Source organism: Pteropus vampyrus, unplaced genomic scaffold (genome assembly GCF_000151845.1).
Source record: "Pteropus vampyrus isolate Shadow unplaced genomic scaffold, Pvam_2.0 Scaffold323, whole genome shotgun sequence".
Classification (NCBI taxonomy): Eukaryota; Metazoa; Chordata; class Mammalia; order Chiroptera; family Pteropodidae; genus Pteropus; species Pteropus vampyrus.
The window spans coordinates 659,400-681,152 of NW_011889104.1; the positions used below are offsets into that span (position 1 = coordinate 659,400).

At 44.8% G+C, this 21,753-nt stretch overlaps 1 protein-coding gene across 1 annotated transcript in view; it reads right to left on the reverse strand.

The window, feature by feature from the left end:
* Positions 1–21,753, reverse strand: part of ACOXL (acyl-CoA oxidase like) — a 212,965-nt gene that overhangs the window by 140,804 nt on the left and 50,408 nt on the right. The window lies entirely within an intron of this gene.

The following is a 21,753-nucleotide window of genomic DNA, read 5'->3' on the forward strand; positions in this document are numbered from 1 at the left end:
GTCTGCTGGTGACCAATTCTTTTAGTTTTCATTCATCTGAAAATGTCCTGATTTCCTTTTCATTCCTGAGTGACATTTTTGCTGGTATATGATTCCCTGGCCTCAGTTTTTTTTTTTTTTTTTTTTTTTTTTTTTTTCAGTGATTGAAAACCACCATGCCTCCTTCTGGCCTCCATGGTTTCTGATTACAAATTTATGATCCAAATTGTTTCTCTCTCACCACTTTCAAGAATCTTTTCTTTGTGCTTAGTTTTCAGAAGTTTCACTATAATGTGTGAAATGACTTTGTATAATGACTTTCTATGAGTTTATCCTCTTTGGAATTTGCTCAGCTTCTTGAATCTACGGTCTATGTCTTTTGCCCAATTTAGGGAGTTTTAAACCATTATTTCTTTGAGTGCTTTTTCAGCTCTGCTCTCTTTCTCATTTCCTTTTGGAACTTCAAGGACACAAATGTTAGATCTTTTGTTATAGCCCCATGGGTTCCTGAGGCTCTGTACTTTTTTCTTTATTTTTATTTTAGTCTATATTCTCTACGTTGTTCAGATTAGGTAATTTCCATCATTTTATCTTCTAGTTCATTGATTTTATCCTCTATTCTCTCCATTCTTTTGTCAAGATACTGAGTTTTTTAATTTAGGTTATTGTATTTTTCCATTCTGGTATTTTCATTTTGTTCTCTTTTATATCTATTTCTTTGCTTAGACTTTCTATTCTTTGCCAAGACACTCTATTTTTTTTTCTTGTTTCAAGTTGTTTGTGATTGATCTTTAAAGCGTTTTTATGATGACTGCTTTACAATATTTTTCAGATTATTCTAACATCTCCGTCATCTTGGTGTTGGCACCTATCGATTACCTTTTTTTCATTCAGTTTTTCATCTTGTTTCTTTGTGTGACAAGTGGTTTTTTATTAAAACAAGTACATTTTCATGTTACATTATGAAACTCTGGATCTTATTTAAACCTTCCAGATTTCTCTGACACTATACGGCAGAGAAAGGAGCCATTACTGGCGAGTGGCACCCAAGTGATAAGGGACAAGCTTCTCATGAATGTTGGGTAGGGTAGAAGTTCTGTCTTCCCATGTAGCCCTCACTGACATGGCAGTGGGTGGAGTGTCATTGCTGCTGAGTGATAGTAAGAGTCCTAACTTTCCACGTGGCCCCTCTGACACTGCCACAGGGGAAGATGGAAGGTGGTGCTGGATGGTGGTAGATGTCCAGGATCCCCACATGGTCTCTACTGACATCATAGGAGTGGCACCAGACTCCTCCTGCCAGGGGTGAAAGTCCCAGCTCCTTGCATGGCCTTCTCTGAGAATGCCATGGTGGGGGGTTGGGGCACCTCATTACAGCACACGCAGGGTACGGTTCTAGGCTCCCCACTTGGCTTTTGCTGGCATGAGTGGGATGGGGCCACTGTCCTTTCTGTGATGTTTGACAAATGAAGAACAATATTTTCTATTTCTAATCCTTTGGCTAGAGAAAGCAGACTTGGTTGAGACTTTGGGGATGGGGCGGGGGGGTAGGGAGCACTGTTCTCATCAGCATTTCTGGGTTGTCAGCCTCACTGGCACCTGGTCTCAGACGGATGAGGCGAGAAGGAAACACTGGATTCCCCATGGCATCTTTCCTTGGGCCTTGTGGTCCTGGCTGGTCTGCTTTCTTGTCTCCACCTTTCAGAGTCATCTTATGTTTGTTTTATATGTAATAGCCAGGTGTTTTAGTTGTACTTAGTGGAAGGAATAGCGAAAAGTATATCTATTCCATCTTCCTAGAAGTGTAAGCCTTATTGTTAAGTTTCTAAACATATTTAGATTTGGATTTTAGTAACTTCATCTGGCAGAAGTGTGATAGTTGACTGATAATAATAGATTTATTTAACTTCCATATACATAAAGAAAGAGAGAAAAACAAAGAGAATATAGGTCATATGTCATATTTCCTACCTTTTAAAAATCTCTTAAAGATGTACTACTAATTTAATAATAATCTTTCATGAATAAGGAAACAATACAAGGTGAATGTGTGCACATTACAGACACCTCAATGTCAGAAAAAGTAGAGACAAGAATGTATGTTATAATCAAGGGATAATAAATATCTCTAACATATATTAATATATTCAATTAGCAATATATCATTGAGAGTTCTATATCCCGCTTTTCTGTTTACCTAATATTTCATTGTAAATATCCTTGAAGTCACAATTTTAATGATTTCCTTAGTGTAAATTTTCTAGAAAAAATAGTACTGGATCAAGAAAAGATGCAACCCTTTTTGAAAGTTCTTGACACATATCACCAACTCACTCTCCAGAAAGGTTGTATTAATTTTTATTCCTTCTCCCAGTGTATAAACTTGCCCATGTTAATACATTTACAGAGCTATTGTTTTTTCCAATGTTTTTGATAATTTAACAAAGTAAAAAATTAACTCATTTTAACTCACCTTTCTTTGATCACTAATAATTTAGTTTACTTACATATTCATTAGCCATGAATATGTCTTCTTCAAATTATCTGTTATATCATGTTCCCATTTATATACTGTGATGTTCTTATTTTTCTTATTTATTTATAGAGGATTTTTATATATGGAGGAAATTAAACCATTTTCAATCATATTTGTTCAGATATTTCTCTACTGTGCCATGTTTGTAGCTTTGCTTTTGAAATCTGTACATTTTTAATTTTTACATAATTATTTTAACACTTTTGTAACACGTTTATTTGGGGATTTTTGTTCCTATTTGAATGTTTTTTAACTCATGCAAAAGGATGAGTCACTTTTTCCTTCATCTGTGTTATTCTGTGGTTTATTTTAACTTTATAGATAAGAGAGGTGAGATATGTAAGTCTACCCCAGTGAGATACAGGAATAAATCTACTAAAGCGTTGACTGTAGCAAGTGCCACCAGGCTGACCTGACCCAGGAAGGATCTATGAAGGTGAACAGACTCTCATTCGTATCTGCTTAAAATAGCCATTCCCTGGTCCCCGACGATTCCCTTGATCTTTGTCCTCCCAATCAACTTGGCAGACTAGTCCTTGCTTTAACCTCTCTCCCACTTTATTCTCTAATCTGCCAGGAAATTAATGCACGTCCTGAGCCTCCCTGAACACAGCCTTTTCCAGGCATCCTTTTTCATCTTTGATTCTCAAATTAAAATAACATGTAAAAGCAAACTTTGCTATTCTGTTGGCAACAGAGTGTGTGCCTTCAAGGAATATTTATTTTAGGAAAACAATCTCTTTGAGCAGGTCTGTATTATAATAACCACCCCTCCCAGCAAAAGCTAACACTTCACCCTCCATCTAACAGTTTCTATCTACCCGGTTCTTGGGCCTCGTTTATGTTAGCATCTGAATGTCAGGTGTCAGATGAATACATCTATCCTTAAAGCCTACCACATAGCAGGGAGAAGTCCCCTCAACTGGAGCTGTCCTAAGAACATCCCCCCTCACCCCCATCGGATTGCTGCCCTCAGCCACAGATGATCTGCGTGGTGCCTGTGACATCTCCAGGTTCCCAGGGCTCCCTCTCAAGGCATTCCAAATTTCATATACCACCCAAATTTCACTGCCACACTTTTCCCAGAAATGTCTGCCTAATCTGTCACCTGGCTCCAGTGCCCCCTGGACATTTCCAAAGGGCAATGTCATCATCCGAGTTATGAAAAGGTATCTTGTTTCTTTGTACTGATGTATCATTGCACATAATCAAAAATTAAAAAGAAAATAACCTTACGGTAGTTTTCTTTGCAAAAACATTTCCAAAGTTAACAATTTATTATGCCCATGACAAAAATAATTCATCAGCTTTGCAAGGATACTGCCTGGAAATAAACTTCCACAAGGTCATTTGAGTTTCTGTGTATGATCTTAGGACACTGAAAATTATCCAAATAATGGGATGCCAAAGAACGCAAAGTGACAGCCTGGGTGAGAGTATTGCAGAGGTGTGGGGAGGCGAATGCAAGCTGGACCCCAGAGAATCCACAAGAGTCAGAAGGTCAGGGCCCCTGCACCACCTCCCCCAGATCTGAAGCCGAGACATCAGCACACTCTGAATCTTGCTCGCAAAGGAAGCCTGTATCGTCCCTGGCTGGCCTCCACCACTTTTGCTGACCTGCACACCACGAAGCTGGTACCCAAACACTTTCATTTAATCACTGAGTAATCCGTCATACCAGAGTTAAACAAGACTTAACAACATTTTCTCTATAAGAGATACACTTTAGATTCAAAGAGAAAAATAAGTTCAAAGTGAAATGTTGAAAACAGATACATCATGCAAACCATCAAGCAACCACAAGAGCTGGAGTGGATATACTAATATCGGAGAATAGACTTAGAATTGAAAACGTTCCTAGAGATGAAGAGCCACACTTTATAAGTGTCCTTTTGGTGGTCAGGTTAGAAAGGAAGCAGTGAAGCTACTGTTTGTAGATGCCATGATTTCACATACAGAAAATCCGAAGGAATCCACTAAAATTCTGTTAAAACTAATAAAGAACTTCAGCAAAGTTGCAGGATACAAGAGCGACAGGCCAAAATTAATTATACTTCTATACATTAACAACAAATAATCCAAAAATGAAATTAAGAAAACAACTCCATTTATAATAATACCCAAGGAAATGAAATACTTAAGAAAAAAGCTTAACAAAAAAAGCCATGACTTGTACACTGAAAACTACAAGATATTGTTGAAAGAAATTAAATATCTAAATAAATGGAAACATCCTACGTTCATTGACGGAAGATTTAATATTGTTAAGATGGCAATATTCCCCAAAATGATCTGCAGATGCAACAAAATCCCCACCAGAACCCAAGGTACCTTTTTTCTAGAAACTGACGCAATGCTCCTAAAATTCACGTGAAAATAGAAGGGCCCCAGAACAGCCAAAACAATCTTTAGAAAAGTAATAATGTTGTAAGACTCATGCTTCTCAGTTTAAAAGTTACTGCATAACTACAGTAACCAGGCAAGCAGATCAGTGGAATAGAACTGACAGTCCAGAAATAAACCTTTTCATTTGCGGCCCGTTGGTTCTTCCACAAGGGTGCTGAGAGAAATCAATGGGGAAAGACTAGTGCTTTCTACAGTGCTGGGACAACTGGTATCCTCATACAAAAAAGGGAACCTGGAGTCCTTCCTCGCCCCACACACAAAAATTAACTCAAAATGGATCACAGACCTAAATACAGGGGCTGAAACTAGATACTTTTAGAATAAAGCCTAAGAGTAAGTGTTCCTGGCCTTGATTTGGGCAATGGCTTCTTAACAAGGATACCGAAAGCAGCAAGAGAGAAAATGTGACATGTGGGACTTCATCAAGATTTAAAACTTTAGTGCTTCAAAGGACATCATCAAGAAAATGAAAAGACAGCCCACAGAATGGGAGAAAATATTTTCTAATCACATAGCTGATAAAGGACTCGTATCCAGAATATATAAAGAACTCTTATAGCTCACTAATAAAAATAACCCAATTTAAAAAATGCATAAAGAATTTAAATAGACATTTCTCCATAGAAGATATACAAATGCCAATGATCACATAAAAAGATGCTCAATGTCATTAGTCATTAGAAAAATACAAATCAGAACCCTGATCAGATACCACTTCACACGCCTTGGAAGGCTATAATAAGAGACAGATAATAACAAGTGTTGGTAAGGATGTGGAGAAATTGGAGCCCTTAGGTGTTTCTGGGTGGTGTAAGATGGTATAGCCGCTCTGGAGAACAATCTGGCAGCTCCTCAAAATGTAAACACACAGTTTCCTTATGTCCCAGCAATTCCACTCTCAAACGAAAACATTCACCCACACAAACACTTGTGCACGACAGTCGATAAGGGCATTTTTTGCAATAGCCAAAAAATAGAAAGAACTCGAGGTCCATGAACTGATGAAGATGGATAAATAATACGTGGTATATCCAAACGGGAAGATCAGTTGGAAATAAAGAGGAATAAAGTTCTGACACATGCGTCGATCTGGAAACATTATGTTTAGTGAATGATAACCGTCACAAAATACCACATGTTGTATAATTTTATTCATGTGAAATGGCCAGAATAGGCAAATCTGTGGGAGACAGAAAATAGATTAGGTCTTTCCTAAGGAATAACATGTAAAAGCAAACTTTGCTATTCTGTTGGCAACAGAGTGTGTGCCTTCAAGGAATATTTATTTTAGGAAAACAATCTCTTTGAGCAGGTCTGTATTATAATAACCACCCCTCCCAGCAAAAGCTAACACTTCACCCTCCATCTAACAGTTTCTATCTACCCGGTTCTTGGGCCTCGTTTATGTTAGCATCTGAATGTCAGGTGTCAGATGAATACATCTATCCTTAAAGCCTACAACATAGCAGGGAGAAGTCCCCTCAACTGGAGCTGTCCTAAGAACATCCCCCCTCACCCCCATCAGATTGCTGCCCTCAGCCACAGATGATCTGCGTGGTGCCTGTGACATCTCCAGGTTCCCAGGGCTCCCTCTCAAGGCATTCCAAATTTCATATACCACCCAAATTTCACTGCCACACTTTTCCCAGAAATGTCTGCCTAATCTGTCACCTGGCTCCAGTGCCCCCTGGACATTTCCAAAGGGCAATGTCATCATCCGAGTTATGAAAAGGTATCTTGTTTCTTTGTACTGATGTATCATTGCACATAATCAAAAATTAAAAAGAAAATAACCTTACGGTAGTTTTCTTTGCAAAAACATTTCCAAAGTTAACAATTTATTATGCCCATGACAAAAATAATTCATCAGCTTTGCAAGGATACTGCCTGGAAATAAACTTCCACAAGGTCATTTGAGTTTCTGTGTATGATCTTAGGACACTGAAAATTATCCAAATAATGGGATGCCAAAGAACGCAAAGTGACAGCCTGGGTGAGAGTATTGCAGAGGTGTGGGGAGGCGAATGCAAGCTGGACCCCAGAGAATCCACAAGAGTCAGAAGGTCAGGGCCCCTGCACCACCTCCCCCAGATCTGAAGCCGAGACATCAGCACACTCTGAATCTTGCTCGCAAAGGAAGCCTGTATCGTCCCTGGCTGGCCTCCACCACTTTTGCTGACCTGCACACCACGAAGCTGGTACCCAAACACTTTCATTTAATCACTGAGTAATCCGTCATACCAGAGTTAAACAAGACTTAACAACATTTTCTCTATAAGAGATACACTTTAGATTCAAAGAGAAAAATAAGTTCAAAGTGAAATGTTGAAAACAGATACATCATGCAAACCATCAAGCAACCACAAGAGCTGGAGTGGATATACTAATATCGGAGAATAGACTTAGAATTGAAAACGTTCCTAGAGATGAAGAGCCACACTTTATAAGTGTCCTTTTGGTGGTCAGGTTAGAAAGGAAGCAGTGAAGCTACTGTTTGTAGATGCCATGATTTCACATACAGAAAATCCGAAGGAATCCACTAAAATTCTGTTAAAACTAATAAAGAACTTCAGCAAAGTTGCAGGATACAAGAGCGACAGGCCAAAATTAATTATACTTCTATACATTAACAACAAATAATCCAAAAATGAAATTAAGAAAACAACTCCATTTATAATAATACCCAAGGAAATGAAATACTTAAGAAAAAAGCTTAACAAAAAAAGCCATGACTTGTACACTGAAAACTACAAGATATTGTTGAAAGAAATTAAATATCTAAATAAATGGAAACATCCTACGTTCATTGACGGAAGATTTAATATTGTTAAGATGGCAATATTCCCCAAAATGATCTGCAGATGCAACAAAATCCCCACCAGAACCCAAGGTACCTTTTTTCTAGAAACTGACGCAATGCTCCTAAAATTCACGTGAAAATAGAAGGGCCCCAGAACAGCCAAAACAATCTTTAGAAAAGTAATAATGTTGTAAGACTCATGCTTCTCAGTTTAAAAGTTACTGCATAACTACAGTAACCAGGCAAGCAGATCAGTGGAATAGAACTGACAGTCCAGAAATAAACCTTTTCATTTGCGGCCCGTTGGTTCTTCCACAAGGGTGCTGAGAGAAATCAATGGGGAAAGACTAGTGCTTTCTACAGTGCTGGGACAACTGGTATCCTCATACAAAAAAGGGAACCTGGAGTCCTTCCTCGCCCCACACACAAAAATTAACTCAAAATGGATCACAGACCTAAATACAGGGGCTGAAACTAGATACTTTTAGAATAAAGCCTAAGAGTAAGTGTTCCTGGCCTTGATTTGGGCAATGGCTTCTTAACAAGGATACCGAAAGCAGCAAGAGAGAAAATGTGACATGTGGGACTTCATCAAGATTTAAAACTTTAGTGCTTCAAAGGACATCATCAAGAAAATGAAAAGACAGCCCACAGAATGGGAGAAAATATTTTCTAATCACATAGCTGATAAAGGACTCGTATCCAGAATATATAAAGAACTCTTGTAGCTCACTAATAAAAATAACCCAATTTAAAAAATGCGTAAAGAATTTAAATAGACATTTCTCCATAGAAGATATACAAATGCCAATGATCACATAAAAAGATGCTCAATGTCATTAGTCATTAGAAAAATACAAATCAGAACCCTGATCAGATACCACTTCACACGCCTTGGAAGGCTATAATAAGAGACAGATAATAACAAGTGTTGGTAAGGATGTGGAGAAATTGGAGCCCTTAGGTGTTTCTGGGTGGTGTAAGATGGTATAGCCACTCTGGAGAACAATCTGGCAGCTCCTCAAAATGTAAACACACAGTTTCCTTATGTCCCAGCAATTCCACTCTCAAACGAAAACATTCACCCACACAAACACTTGTGCACGACAGTCGATAAGGGCATTTTTTGCAATAGCCAAAAAATAGAAAGAACTCGAGGTCCATGAACTGATGAATATGGATAAATAATACGTGGTATATCCAAACAGGGGAAGATCAGTTGGAAATAAAGAGGAATAAAGTTCTGACACATGCGTCGATCTGGAAACATTATGTTAAGTGAATGATAACCGTCACAAAATACCACATGTTGTATAATTTTATTCGTGTGAAATGGCCAGAATAGGCAAATCTGTGGGAGACAGAAAATAGATTAGGTCTTTCCTAAGGTTGGGGGAGGGGTCAATGTAAGTGCAGTGATGGCTACAGGATTGCTTTCGGAGTTTGACAAAAAATTTTGTTAAATTAGATTATGGTATTGGATGTGCAACCCTAAATATCCTTGAAAGCACTGAGTTATATACTTCATTATGATATGTGAATTATATCTCAATAAGTCTATTTTAGTAAAAAAAAAAAAATCTGAGGCAGTTAATTTTACTTTGTCACAAGCTCTTAAATTTCCAGGCCTACACAGCAGAAACGTGCTGTCGCTGACTAGGCTGTGTCTGCATCTCATCACGGATGGACGACAGCGTGAGGCGCGTGTGGGGCGTGTAAATGCACTGAGTGCCCAAAGAGGTTACAGCATGAGTGCAAGACAGCAACTCAAATGTACTCAAATGTTCATTCCAAAGATAAAATAAAAGGATTTGAAACATGAAACAAAACCCACTTCCTAACAGTATTCTACACTTAGCTATAGGATTAACTAACCCGCTGAACACAGGCTACTGGGCTGGCGTCTTTTTTTCACTGTGATTGTCTTGGGACAGACAGGTTTGGTCTCATCACTATGAATTTCCTGTTGCTTGTGCATTATTCATAAGTTCTAAGTGGCAACTTCTGTCACAGTTTCCCCCAGACGCTGAAAACTTCCTCCAAGTTCTATTACCATTGGAAGATGCAATTTCCTTCTCATAAGTAAACACTAAAGTGACTGAAGTCCCAGAGGCAGTGGTATTCATCCTCCCTGTCCTCCAGGTGTCGCCTGTCTCTAGGGGGCCACCAGCCCAGGTGATATGGAAGGAGCAGGACTGAGCACAAATTAGGACAGCTTCACGCTACTGACAAGATGAGCACCTTGGCCTCGACCATCTATGGTCCACTGACTTCCTCATGGGGGCAGGGAATGGAGGGGTGAAGAAGATTCTGGTCCTTATTGGGTTGCTGTGTGTAAGCGTGTTGTGGATGAAAAAAAAAAGGAAACGAGAACTTACAGAGCCACTGCCCTAATTGCTTGGTCACAGCAGTCATCCCGTGAAGTCCTCTTTGAGGGAAGGACTGTGTCAGTAAACTCAAATTTTTGGAAGGAAGCAAATTCCAGCAGAGCTGCGTCCTGGAGCCTAAGGTCCCAGCACAAGCAGCCTCTGCAGGGTGGTTTGGTGGAGACACAGGGCCAAGGGCCAATGACCAGTGAGGGATGTCAGGTTTGGGTCAGCTGTGTGGCCACCACCGTTGGGGAGAAGAAAATGTCTGAGCTTTCACCTACTCTAGAAGCTCTATCTGGACAAGAGAGGAGGCAGATGCGTTCTCGCCAACATATTTATCAGCAGGTGAAGCCTTCAGGGAATCACTTAAAATATTTACTCGGCTACTCCTCTTGCTCTTCAAATAAATGTTGGGAGTTTTATGTACCTGCGAGAAGAGGTAAATAGATGTCCTCCTCTGTCAGGGAGCAAATGAACAATGCTTGCCAAGATGAAAAAGAAAGAAAAAGGAAGGTGGGGAGGGAGGGAGGGAACAGAGGGAAGGAGAAGGAGGGAGGGAGGAAGAACAAAATTTGAGTATTATCCAAAAGGAATGCTGGACTTTTGCCTAAACTAGAAGGCAGTACTTACTTTGAAGGAATAAGAAGGTGTCGGACATGGGAATACCAAAAACGAGGTCTGTGATAGGTTAACACAGCATTGCCTCTGGGCATCCACTCAGGGGTGGGCCTTGCAAGTGGATGTAAGACTGAGGCCCAGGCCTGGGGTTCTGCTCATTTATCTCACTGGAAGGTGACTAGGTGCCTTGCCCTCGATATCAGCCATCTGGTCCTATACAAAAGCATTTTGATGTATTTTTTTAAAAGCAAAATTTCTGCTTCTCACCACAACCCAGCACACGCCAACACATTCAACAATGCCGCTTTCAGATCAAAGGTCACGGGCCTAGGCCATCCCTAGCTGCCATTGCCCCCACTTCCTAGACCATCCCCTATAGCCCTCTTGCAAAACAGCATTCTCAGGACCATGGGCCAGGAAACTCTGACCATGTGTAGGGTCCGGCAATGGCAAGCACGCCACCCCACCAGCACAGGGATTGGCAGATCTCAAGAGCAAATATGGGAGGTGTTAGGCCTGGCCTGCACTAGGGGCTCAATCAAGGCCAGCTGCAAGCCAGACAGCCATTCTGGGGAGTGACTCAGGACCCGAAAAAGGTGACAAACACCTGAGACAGAATGCACCCACTCCATTCTCCCACAAGGCCAAAGGCAGGCAAACACTGAATGTGGTGTGCAGCGGAGTCTCAGGAGAAGGCACAGGCTGGCGGGGACACTGCCATGATGCACGGGCAAAGGCCATCAGAGAGAACACCCATTCAGCACAGCCCACCGATCATTAAAAATGCTGAGCAGTGTGCACAGGGGTTAAAAATCGGCATAAGATGAGAAGACCTCCTTCTTCTCCACCCCTGCCCACTACTGGAGACAATCCCCTATGTGTCCCCTCAGGTAGTATGTGTGTATGCATGCATGTGTGCTTATGCATCTATGTCTATCCATCTTTTTCTTTACATAAACAGGATCTCACAGTGGTCAGTCATCCCTGGTGCTCCCCTGCCCACTCCCCTCACTCATGACCATTGCACTGACACCATTGTCACAAGGCCATTACGCCCTCTGTCCGCAGCCCTGGGCCCTGGTAAATCATTCTTTCTTCACTCTGGTTTTCTTTTTTTAAAATAGTACCTACCATTCTAGGTGGAAGAGAAATTGAGTTTGTCACTGAAACAGAGCTTCACTTAGATACTCTGAGAAACACTATCATTTTCCATCTATCAAGAAGGGTGGGTTAAATTTCACACAGAGCATGTCAGCAGCTTAAAGTGAGGCAGCTCCTTAATGACGTGGAATGGTTCCCAAGACAGAATGGTTCCATGGAAAAGAATGATTGCAAAACAGTGTATGGTTCACGTTACCACCCGTGCAAAACTACACACGCACCTAAAACTCTACGTTTCTACACACACACACAGGTAACTGCATATGCAACATGTGGAAAGACACACATCAAAGTGGGAAGAGCAGTAACCCTGGGGAAGGGGCCTGGAACCGGGGGTGGGAGGCAGGGAGGACTCTGAATTTTATAAGTAAAACATGCTCCAGGTGTCACTTGCGTATTTAAAAATAAATTGTAGGAATAGCTCCAAGTATAACAAATGCCCATTCCTTCACTGTCTCTTAGGTGGAGTCTTCCCATTGGGCGTGAAATAAGAGTTGCGTCATCACACCTCTGAGAAAGTCTTTTCTTCACAGAGCTGAGCCACATGCCTCGTTTCCAAACATGAGGTCGGGCCACTGTTTAAGGAGCTAGAAACGCAAAGCAAAAGAAAAGCAAAAACAGGTGCCTGAGCGGTAGGTCTGAGAAGGCAGTTTGGGGGCAGCTTGAGCGCGACCTGGCTGTGCACACACGCGTCCTGCTGCCACCCGCACCAGCCAGGCCACAGGGACCCCCGGCCAAGATGCCCCGTCCTTCCTTCAACAATTGTATTTTTTTCACAGGCAAACTTAGGTTTGAGGATATTGATTCCTTTATTTCCAGTTTGTATTAGCCTTCCCAGCAATGAGAAATTCTCCGGAAGGCCTTGATTTTAGAAGTCCTCTCGGAAGTAGGGACAAATAGAAACCGTCCACCATATAGAAAAGGTAAGAGACGAAACCGTCGGTCAGCTCTGTGGGAAGGCAGATGCCCGTCTGGCCACCTGGCACGCCAGCTGCCCCCGGGACCCTGTCTGCACTCCCACAACTGGCTAGAAACACTGACCAGCACGGGCCAGATCAGAACAAGATTTGGTGGCCACGAGGCCACCAGCCCCGAGATCCTGGGTACAGGCTGCTCCCTGGCAAAGTCGCTTGGGCCAGGCTCCAGCTGGGTGGGCCGGCCTGCTTCCGGGCAGGGCAGAGAACCGGGCTGTATTATGGAAGCAAAGCCTGACCAACCCTGCAGGGCACACTGGGAGCACGAGCCACAGCACACAGCCTGGAACTCATGGCAGGAGCAGTACCCTCTCCCCGGGGGCCACAGTCACAGCTAAGGCATATAAGCAGCAGTCCCATAGGAAAGGCTGTCCCCACACCCCCTCAGCTGAGGACACGTGTGAGCCCGAAGACAGCGCACCTTCCCAGGGCCATGTCCACAGGGTGCAGTGGCCCTTGGCCTACTGCACAGCGATTTCTCGCTGTAGGAGAATGAACAGCTTTGGGTCCCTGTGACTTTGGTTAAACATGAGCCCACCTTTGGGGGTCCTCTGTGTTTGGTTCTGGGGCTCATCCTTCTTGGGAACTGCAGAAGCCTTCTCTAGGCGCCTCCCATCAGACATGCCCCGCTGCCCTGGAAAGCTGCCCCCCAAAACCGTTCCCTCCCATTCCACACGTGGATGACAGATCCAAGTGAGTCATAGAGCAGTTAGTGACGGGCGTCAGGAAGGGACTCAGGTGCTCCTGGAACAGCTGCCATGCTGCTGCAGAGTCGGCGGGGTGCACTCAGAGGCCCTTCCAAGCACAACATCGCCTCCCTGCTCCGGTGACAGGATCTGAGCTGCCTTGACTTGTCCTCCCTCAAGGAGAAGAAGAGAAAGGAAGGGACAATCGAGATTGGGGACAACCTAGCCTAGGCACACCCTGAGGAAGCACGCCACAGTCACATGAGTTATGAAACCAGCTGAGCATGGCAAGACGCCTAAATGAGCCCCACTATCTACTCAAGGGTACTGCTGTCTGGTTTTCAGAGCCTGGCCATTACCGAAGGCAAAACGAAGGCCCGGAGTTAAATATGACCCGCAAAGACAAGTGCACCCACGTGGAGCGCCTGCCTAGTCCCCAGTGAGACCCCGAGGCCGGCCCCAAATGCCAGCAGCACAGCCAATCCTCAGGAGTGGGATGAGTCCACCTCAGAATTGGGGATGTGAGGTGTGGTCCTGCCCTGTTATGGCAGCCTGACCCTGCCTGGCCATTTCCTGCTCAAACAAGTTCATTCCTAACTGCCACCCCCCCACCACCACCACCAAGGACGCTCCAGCTAACATCAGTTTTCTCATAGCTTGCCAACCAATCAATGTTCTTCCTTATATCTGTAGCTGTGTAGAAATGACGAGACTGTGTAAAACTGCCCATTATGTTATTATTGGGGCTCAGCCTTTGGATAAGAATCTGCTGAGCCAGTGCCGGCATCAATAAACACTGCTTACAGCCTCGGTATCCCGTCTCTCTGTTCGAGAATCCCGCAACAGTGTCACCAACCAGCTGGGAGACTCAGGAAAAATCCCCTAATCTTCTAGGCTGCTGTCTCTTCCTTAGATAGCAATGCTTTTTTCTGACTATAAAAGCTATGTTCTTTCATTGTAGAAAATGTGGAAAGCCCAGAATAAAATAAAGAGAAAACTGTCACAGATAATTTCATTGTCAAAAAGCAACCACTGCTGCTATTTTGACAAATGTGCTTCCGTTCTTACTCAACGCTTATTGATAACTGCTTTTACATAGGGGGAGATAATTAGAGTGTACCGTAAACACACCTTCGAGCTTTTTTTTTTTTAACCCAACTTTATATCATGAGCATATATCTATGTTATTAAAACTCTTCCTACCTGAGCCTTACCTTCATGGCCGTGTAACAGCTCATTATAGGGACACATGTCATGGAGTTAGCCAGCCCCTAAAGCTGTCGTTTTCAATTTTTAACTTATGAATGACAGGGAGAAACATCTTGGTAACATGGACTGTTTTCTGCATCTTGGATTCTTTTATTAGGATGGATTCTAAAGGTCCAGGTTACATGTTTACATTTCAGTTCCTCTGAGGGGATTAGAACAAATAAGAGATATGCAAACTTAAATGCCTATTAGGGTTAGTCAGGAAAGTGAATACAATTTGGCTGGATGCAAAAAGAAAAAAAAAAGCCATGACTGTGAGCCCCTCAAAGGTGGCAACTGGTACAGGGCTCCAGCTGGTAGCTGTCATGTGAGACAGGGGCCGGGTGTAGCTGGACCGCCCAGTTTGCCAAAGAAGTCAGAAATCCAGAACTTCTACAAATATGTAACTATCGGCTGCAGAGGCCCACCTGCCCTCCAGCCTGGCTGGTGGTCAGTCACAGCCTTTGCACAGTGGGCGACCCTCTCCTCAGGGGCTGTGAGGTTTCACTCGACATGAGCAGTGTCTTGTCCACCTCAGGGTGCTGGAATGAGGTACAAGGAGCACGTGTCTAAGAGGTGGCTCCCAAGAACCACACACAGGGTCCCTGCACATGGAAATAGCCTTGGCACAACCTCTGAGAACAGCCAGAGCCAAGAAGCAGCTGATCACCAGTGCCCGTTCCCAAGCAGAACCAGAGGCTTCCTTGCCCTCCCTCCTTTTAGATAACTCTGACCCTCATCTCCAGAAATTAGGTGAACCCCTGTCCGGTGGAACCCCAGGGTTCCCAGAGCCAGGCTACCAGGGGCCTTCTCCACCAGAGCAAGTGGCTGAGACCTCTGGGTTGGTGGCGGCATGGCTGCAAGGATGGGAGGGGGAACAGCGTGTCCGTGAGCAGGTCGATGGGCCACTTCATAGCTCCAACAGCACTCACAGCCGTGCCTCCAGACAAGAGAGAAAAAAGGGTTCTGAACACCCAAATCCCTGTCACAAAGTCCACGGGGGTGCCTTTTAAGCCTCTGCTGTCTGTCATTGCAAGCTTCGCAATAGCCCCGAGCCCCAAGGCATGGATAGTCCTGCAGGGTCACCCCAGAGGCTCAGAGCCCTAACAGCCAAACGGTGTGCAGCCAGGTGTAGATGGGGCGGGGGGGGTCCTGCCAAACAAACTCTAGGGGTCAACGGCTCAGAGAGCAAGAGCCACTTAAACCCGCTAATTGGAAATAATTCCAAGTTTTTCAGACGTGACATAGTGACAATAAGGTGCAAATGCCGGATTGGTAACCTCCAAAGGACAGAGTGCTTTTGTCTAGTCTTTGTAGGAGCAGGATTTCACCCTGTGTTTTCAAATTCCCATCAACTACCCTGTGGGAACTAGAATTTAAAGTTTACAATTTAATAACAGCCAGCGTTAGCTTCTGAGCCTCCTGTTTCAGGTCAGGGAGCGGGACGTATGTGAGGGGACAGGGGAGGGGTTGACAGCGCCTAAGTGGCCAGGAGTGTTTTCATCCTGGTCTTTCTGGAGGAGCTAACCGAATGCATACCTTACATTGCTGTCCCCCCAGGGAGAAGCCACATGTATTTTCAGTGGTTTGGGGTTTGCTTGTTGCTCTTTTTCAGTCAGTCAAGCTGCATGTATCAAGAACCTTAATCCTAGATGACAGTTTTCTGTTTTGGTTTTGCTTTTTTGTTGTTTTAATATGCTGTAGAATTTCATTGAGCTTTAAAAGCAACATTAAAAAAAAGAAAAGGTTTCTGAAAATGAATGTACAACCTGGTTTGGTTTGGGAGGTATGACTATTTTGTAAAATTCAATATGGAAACAAAACCATTTAAAAAAAAAAAAAAAGGCAGCTTGTTGCGCTGAGAAGCCCTTACAGAATTTGCTGTTGACTTTAGTTTAACCAAGTAACACTCACTTTCAGCATCACCTCCTCCCAGGGGACAGGGCAGCCCATGGGTATGCGGCAGAGGGGGGCATTTTAATCAAGCAGCCCCACGTCTGGTCCCCAAGATGCAGAAAAGCTCACCACCACTTCCTGGGGACTCTCTGCCAGCTCCCCACCTTGTAGCTGGGTGATTATGCAAGCCCAGTGCTTTACACAGGCCATTCAAAAAATCCTGAGTGACAGACGCCCAGCCTCTTACTGCAGCTGGGCAGTGAGGAGCTCTCCCGAGTCCTCACACAGGAATGTAAAGGGCTGCTCAGTCGACAAGCTTGCGTGCACACAGAAAGCTTGCCATCCCGTGGAGGAGGACACCGTGAAACCATCTGCAAAGTCACAGATACAAGCGGGAAGAGGCAGGTGGGGGCCAGGCAGGTTGTGTGAACCAGGCTGGGTGACTGAGCACCCCTGTGGCCACAGAAAGGCTTCCCAAGGATTCCAGAAGCTGCCCCTCCCCTCCCCCTTTGTGGAGACTGAGGGTGTCTCCATGGATCAGGAACTGGACACCACCTCAGATGCAAGCTGAGCTCCTGCTGCCTTTGCCTGGGTGGCCACTTGGTGCCAGGGGCCTGGTGAGTACACAGCCTCAGCAAGTAAGATGTCAGTGCAGCCACCCACCCCTCCTGCTTGAAGAGGCCCCGAAAATCAGGTTCCATGGGCTGCAAATGGAAACAGTTTTCACCTTTGGCCAAGGCCCTGGCCGCTGTAAGCATCAAAGGCCAACCACGGCTGCCTCTCTTCTGCCTTCTCCCTGGGCGCCCACCACGGGCCCCCTGCTTCCTGCAGGTGCACTCCTGCCAGAGCCCACCCTGACGTCTCCCTGCCCCAGTGTTCTGATGAATAGATTGTCTGTATTTTCTTTTGCATTCTTTTTCATGGCTTGGACTACGCGCCAGCAACCCAGCTGTGCCTGTCAAGTACAATGTATTGGGGTCGGCGGATTCTCACGTGGCACCAAAGTGCACAGCACACAAAACAAAGGGCACCCAACCACAACATGCACATTCTAGAAAGCTCCACTCAGCACAGCGTAACTGCTACCAAAGCCACCCCACCACACAAATATCGAGACAAATGGCATCATTTCATGTCATTACTCCATTCTCTTTCTCTCACTCTCTTATTTTTTTTAGATTTTTCAAATATAGTTATGCAAAAGACTTCTGTTTTTAAACTCGCTGTGCCAACACTAACACTTTACGCAGCCCGGGCAGATAAAATCAGCTCAGGGTGAGTATGTCCCGAACTCAAAGCTGTGACTGATTCAGCTCTGCAATGTGACCTTTAATTGTCATGTCGAAGCGGAGACGCATATTTAGAGAAATGGTGAATTTCTTTTTATGTTACATACAAAGGTGCTGCCCCTCGCAAAGCATGCGAGCTCTCGTCAAAGGAGCAAATGTTTAAAAACTGCAGGAAAATCCGAAGACAGACTTCCTGTTTCATACTCACAGGGGAAGAGGGGTCTTTTCAACCTGCACTGAAGCAGGTGGGCTCAGGGTCTCAGAAACGGTTCATGGAAATATGCTCTTACTGCCACTGTGATATTTTAAAGAAACAACATTCGTATTTTGTTCCATATCTAAATGCAATCAGCTCAGGCCATAGGGAAAGTACATGTGTTTACAGCCCAGCCCAGAGTCAACCTGTGACATCTGACATTCTGCTCTGGTCGAAAACATCTCTCCCCAGCCTGCTGGTAAGGGTGCCCTCACAGCCGAGGACAGATGTGGCTAGCAACGCCTTGTGAAACAAATGCCGCGCAGCAGACCGCCACCACAGGCTCACACACCTGCAGGTGACATCACCAGCTCTATCTCACTCCAGAAATCTATTAACTTGCAGAAACAGGTGTCGCCAAACCAAAACCCACTCTTAGAAAGCATTCACCTCATCCGCCTGGGAGTGGAAATGACAAATGAGACACTGAACTTCCACTCACCTTCCTTGTCCGACTCTAACTCCCAGAACACCTGTCCCCTCACACCCCAAGGACTCCAGATGCTGCCAGAACAAAAGCTTTGCAGAAAACTCTGCTCCCTGGATTTTACATTTTCCTTTGTTTTAGGGAATTTAGCCTTTTCTCTTCAGCAAAACTAGTTACTATCATGTCAGTCGTCACTAATTTTTCGTCCTTGAAGCAGCTTTTCCGTTTAGCTCTGTGACCCTCAGGCATGTAGAAGGTACTCAGCATATGTACGGATATATCTGGGATTCATTTCAAAATACTTCAGCTGGAGATGAAGGGCAGGACAGAGATGAAGTAAAATTGTCAAAATCTGGTAATTGTAGAAGTCGGGAGGTAAGTAATTAAAAACCCACTACACTATCTCCCTGCATTTGGAATTTCAAATAAATGTATTTTTAAATAGGTAGCAACATTTTCAGCTATCAGTTCCACTCTCCTTCCCCAGCTTCTTAGGAACAAAATCCCAAGTCTGTTCATGTGCTTCACCCTCCTCCATGGAGCCCACCATGCTTCACTTAGCCAGTCATCACGTTTCTTGCTAGTGACAGCCTTAGCAGTGGACAAAGAGAGATGAGGCGAAGTCTTTTGAAAGGTTTCTGGGGAAATGTTTCCATGCTGCTACCAAGTGACACATGGAAGAGCTGGGTCCTCCTTTTCTGGATATAAATTCTGTTGTAGCTTCATGCAACAGCAAGGACCTTAGCAGCCATTATGTGACCATGAGGGAGTCAGCCAAAGATAAAATCTCAATACTGAGGGTTACAGAGAGGAAAGGTCAAAGCACCCTGGTCCTGGGGGGCCACCAAGCTCCCGAAGTCACTACTCTGAAACGGCCTCGCTTCAGGAATCTTCAAGTGAGAAAACAATCAAGTAGGGCTTCCTGTTACACATGGCTAAAGGCACCCTACCTGACATGAGACACCTGTTCAGTGAATGAGGGAAAGGGCAGGTGAAAGGAGGGAGAGTGGAAGGCCCTGATGCAGCAAGAGAATTGTCAGACAGGCTTGGCTAGCGGCGTCAGTTGAGTCTTAGTCAGCGCTGTAATTTCGAGCGAGGATTGGGAAGGACGACATCTGCCCCCTTAGCACACAGGGACTTCTCTCTTTGATTCTGAAGCACACAGTTTGTATTTTATTTCTTTGGCAGCCAATCAGATCCTTCCCAGTATCTTTTCTGGTCAAGCTGCTCTTTGATTTGTTTGCAGCATTTTGTCAAATGGTATCTCACAGTCACAGCTACACCCAGGTGACAGGGCCTCCCAGTGGAGTGGAAAGGGCATGGTCTTTATGAAGTGGCTAGGCGGCCTTGGGAAAATTCCTCAACCTCTCTGAGCATCTGCATCCTATCTGTAAGACAGTGATGCCCACCAGAGGGGCTAGGAGGGTCAGACGGAGAAGCGCGGGTACCAGCCAAGCATAGCTCACGGCCGTTGCATCCACATCAAGGCTGCTTTTAAGGTCAGAGGTAACTGCTGGCAACTGGAAGAGTTGCTGTATTTTCTTCTACCCTTGCTTTCAGTTCTACCAAAAAGGGAGTAACAAGTGTGAAAGAAGAAACAACAGAATTTTCCTCTTCATGAGCAGTTTTGTCCCCCACAGCTAACATCTCCTCCATTCCTGCTGACTTTCACCACAGGAGACACTTACAGGTGTCAGACAGAGCAGACCCGGGGCGGCCAGGCCCCTCGGACTCCTGGGAGGGATAAAACTCAGAGTGTCTTGGTCCTCCTGGATCCTCTGAGAAGGGTCACCTCCCCCCGGGGTTGAGCGAGCACTTTCCAGACCTCAAGGACATCTGTCACACATCACACCCCCAAAGGTTTCTGAATATCTTCCACAAAGCTACTTTGTTCTTACTCAAATGGATTCATTTTAAAAGGAAAATTTCTATCCGTTGCTCTTCCAGTCCAAATATCACTTAATCACTCTCCTGCAGGCGGTGGCCCCTGCTGGTGACCCCAAACAAGCACCCTCACCCCAGGTGGCCGGGAGCCACAGGAAATCACCCCAGGATGCCAGGAGGACCTTCTCCTGAGTTGGGACAACAAAAATATCACCAAATGTCCCTGGGGAGCAGACCTCACTAGCACCACTGGCCTGGGAGGGGTGTGCATAACCTACCGCAAGACGTGCCAGCATGTCAGGGGCTAATGCCCGGGAATGTGGATGAGGGAGCAATGGATTATGGAAGGAGGCATGCTGGGGACATGTCCAGCGCCCGCACAGGATGAGTGACACATGGCTCCTTTGCGCCTCTGAACATCCCCTCACCATCTCTACCCACCACAGACGCTGAGGAGGTAGACACTGTCATATAACAGAATGGGCCACTGTGACAAGCCGTCACATCCACTTAATAAAAGCCCAGGAAGGGTAGATACACACCGGCTTATCTATAGGGCACTTGGCTCTATCAAGCTCAGTAGGGAGCAAAATCTAAGTGACAAGATACCCCGGGAAAAAGAAAAAGAACAGCTGGGCACAACTCCCTTTGCATTGGGCCTCAGCGCTGGCACATGTGTAATGCCTTCAGGGCACCCCAGGTCCCCACAGGTCAGTCCTCTGAGAAATTCAGTCTGTAGGATGCTCCTGGTGTAAGTAGTGTGAGTGACACAAGAGCCCAAATGTCACTTATGCAGCAAAAATGAGCCAGGCATCTTGGTGACTAGATGAAAGTAAATCGAGAACTTTCTGCAGCTAGGAATATGTCTTCCCAACTGGATAGCACATTAAACATCCCCAGGAGGAGGGAGTCTAGAACTATAAGCCAAGCTTGCAGGTGAAGCTGTGGAAAACAAGCCTGTGAACCAGGCCCCTATTGGCCCAGCTGGAGACCCTCAGTCTTCACCCCTCAGTAGAGATACAAGCAGGGCCTCAGTGGGCTCTTCTCCCATGAAATGCAGATAACCAACTGCATGCCCACTGTCCCCAACCCACTGGACAGATAGTATGGTCCAGGCCAGGTCAGGCACAAAAGACCCTGCACCTCCCAGGTCGGGCCGTTCTGTCATAAACACTGACAGTGGCCCATGAGCTGGCCCTCACACTTGGCAGGGTGCCAGCTCCT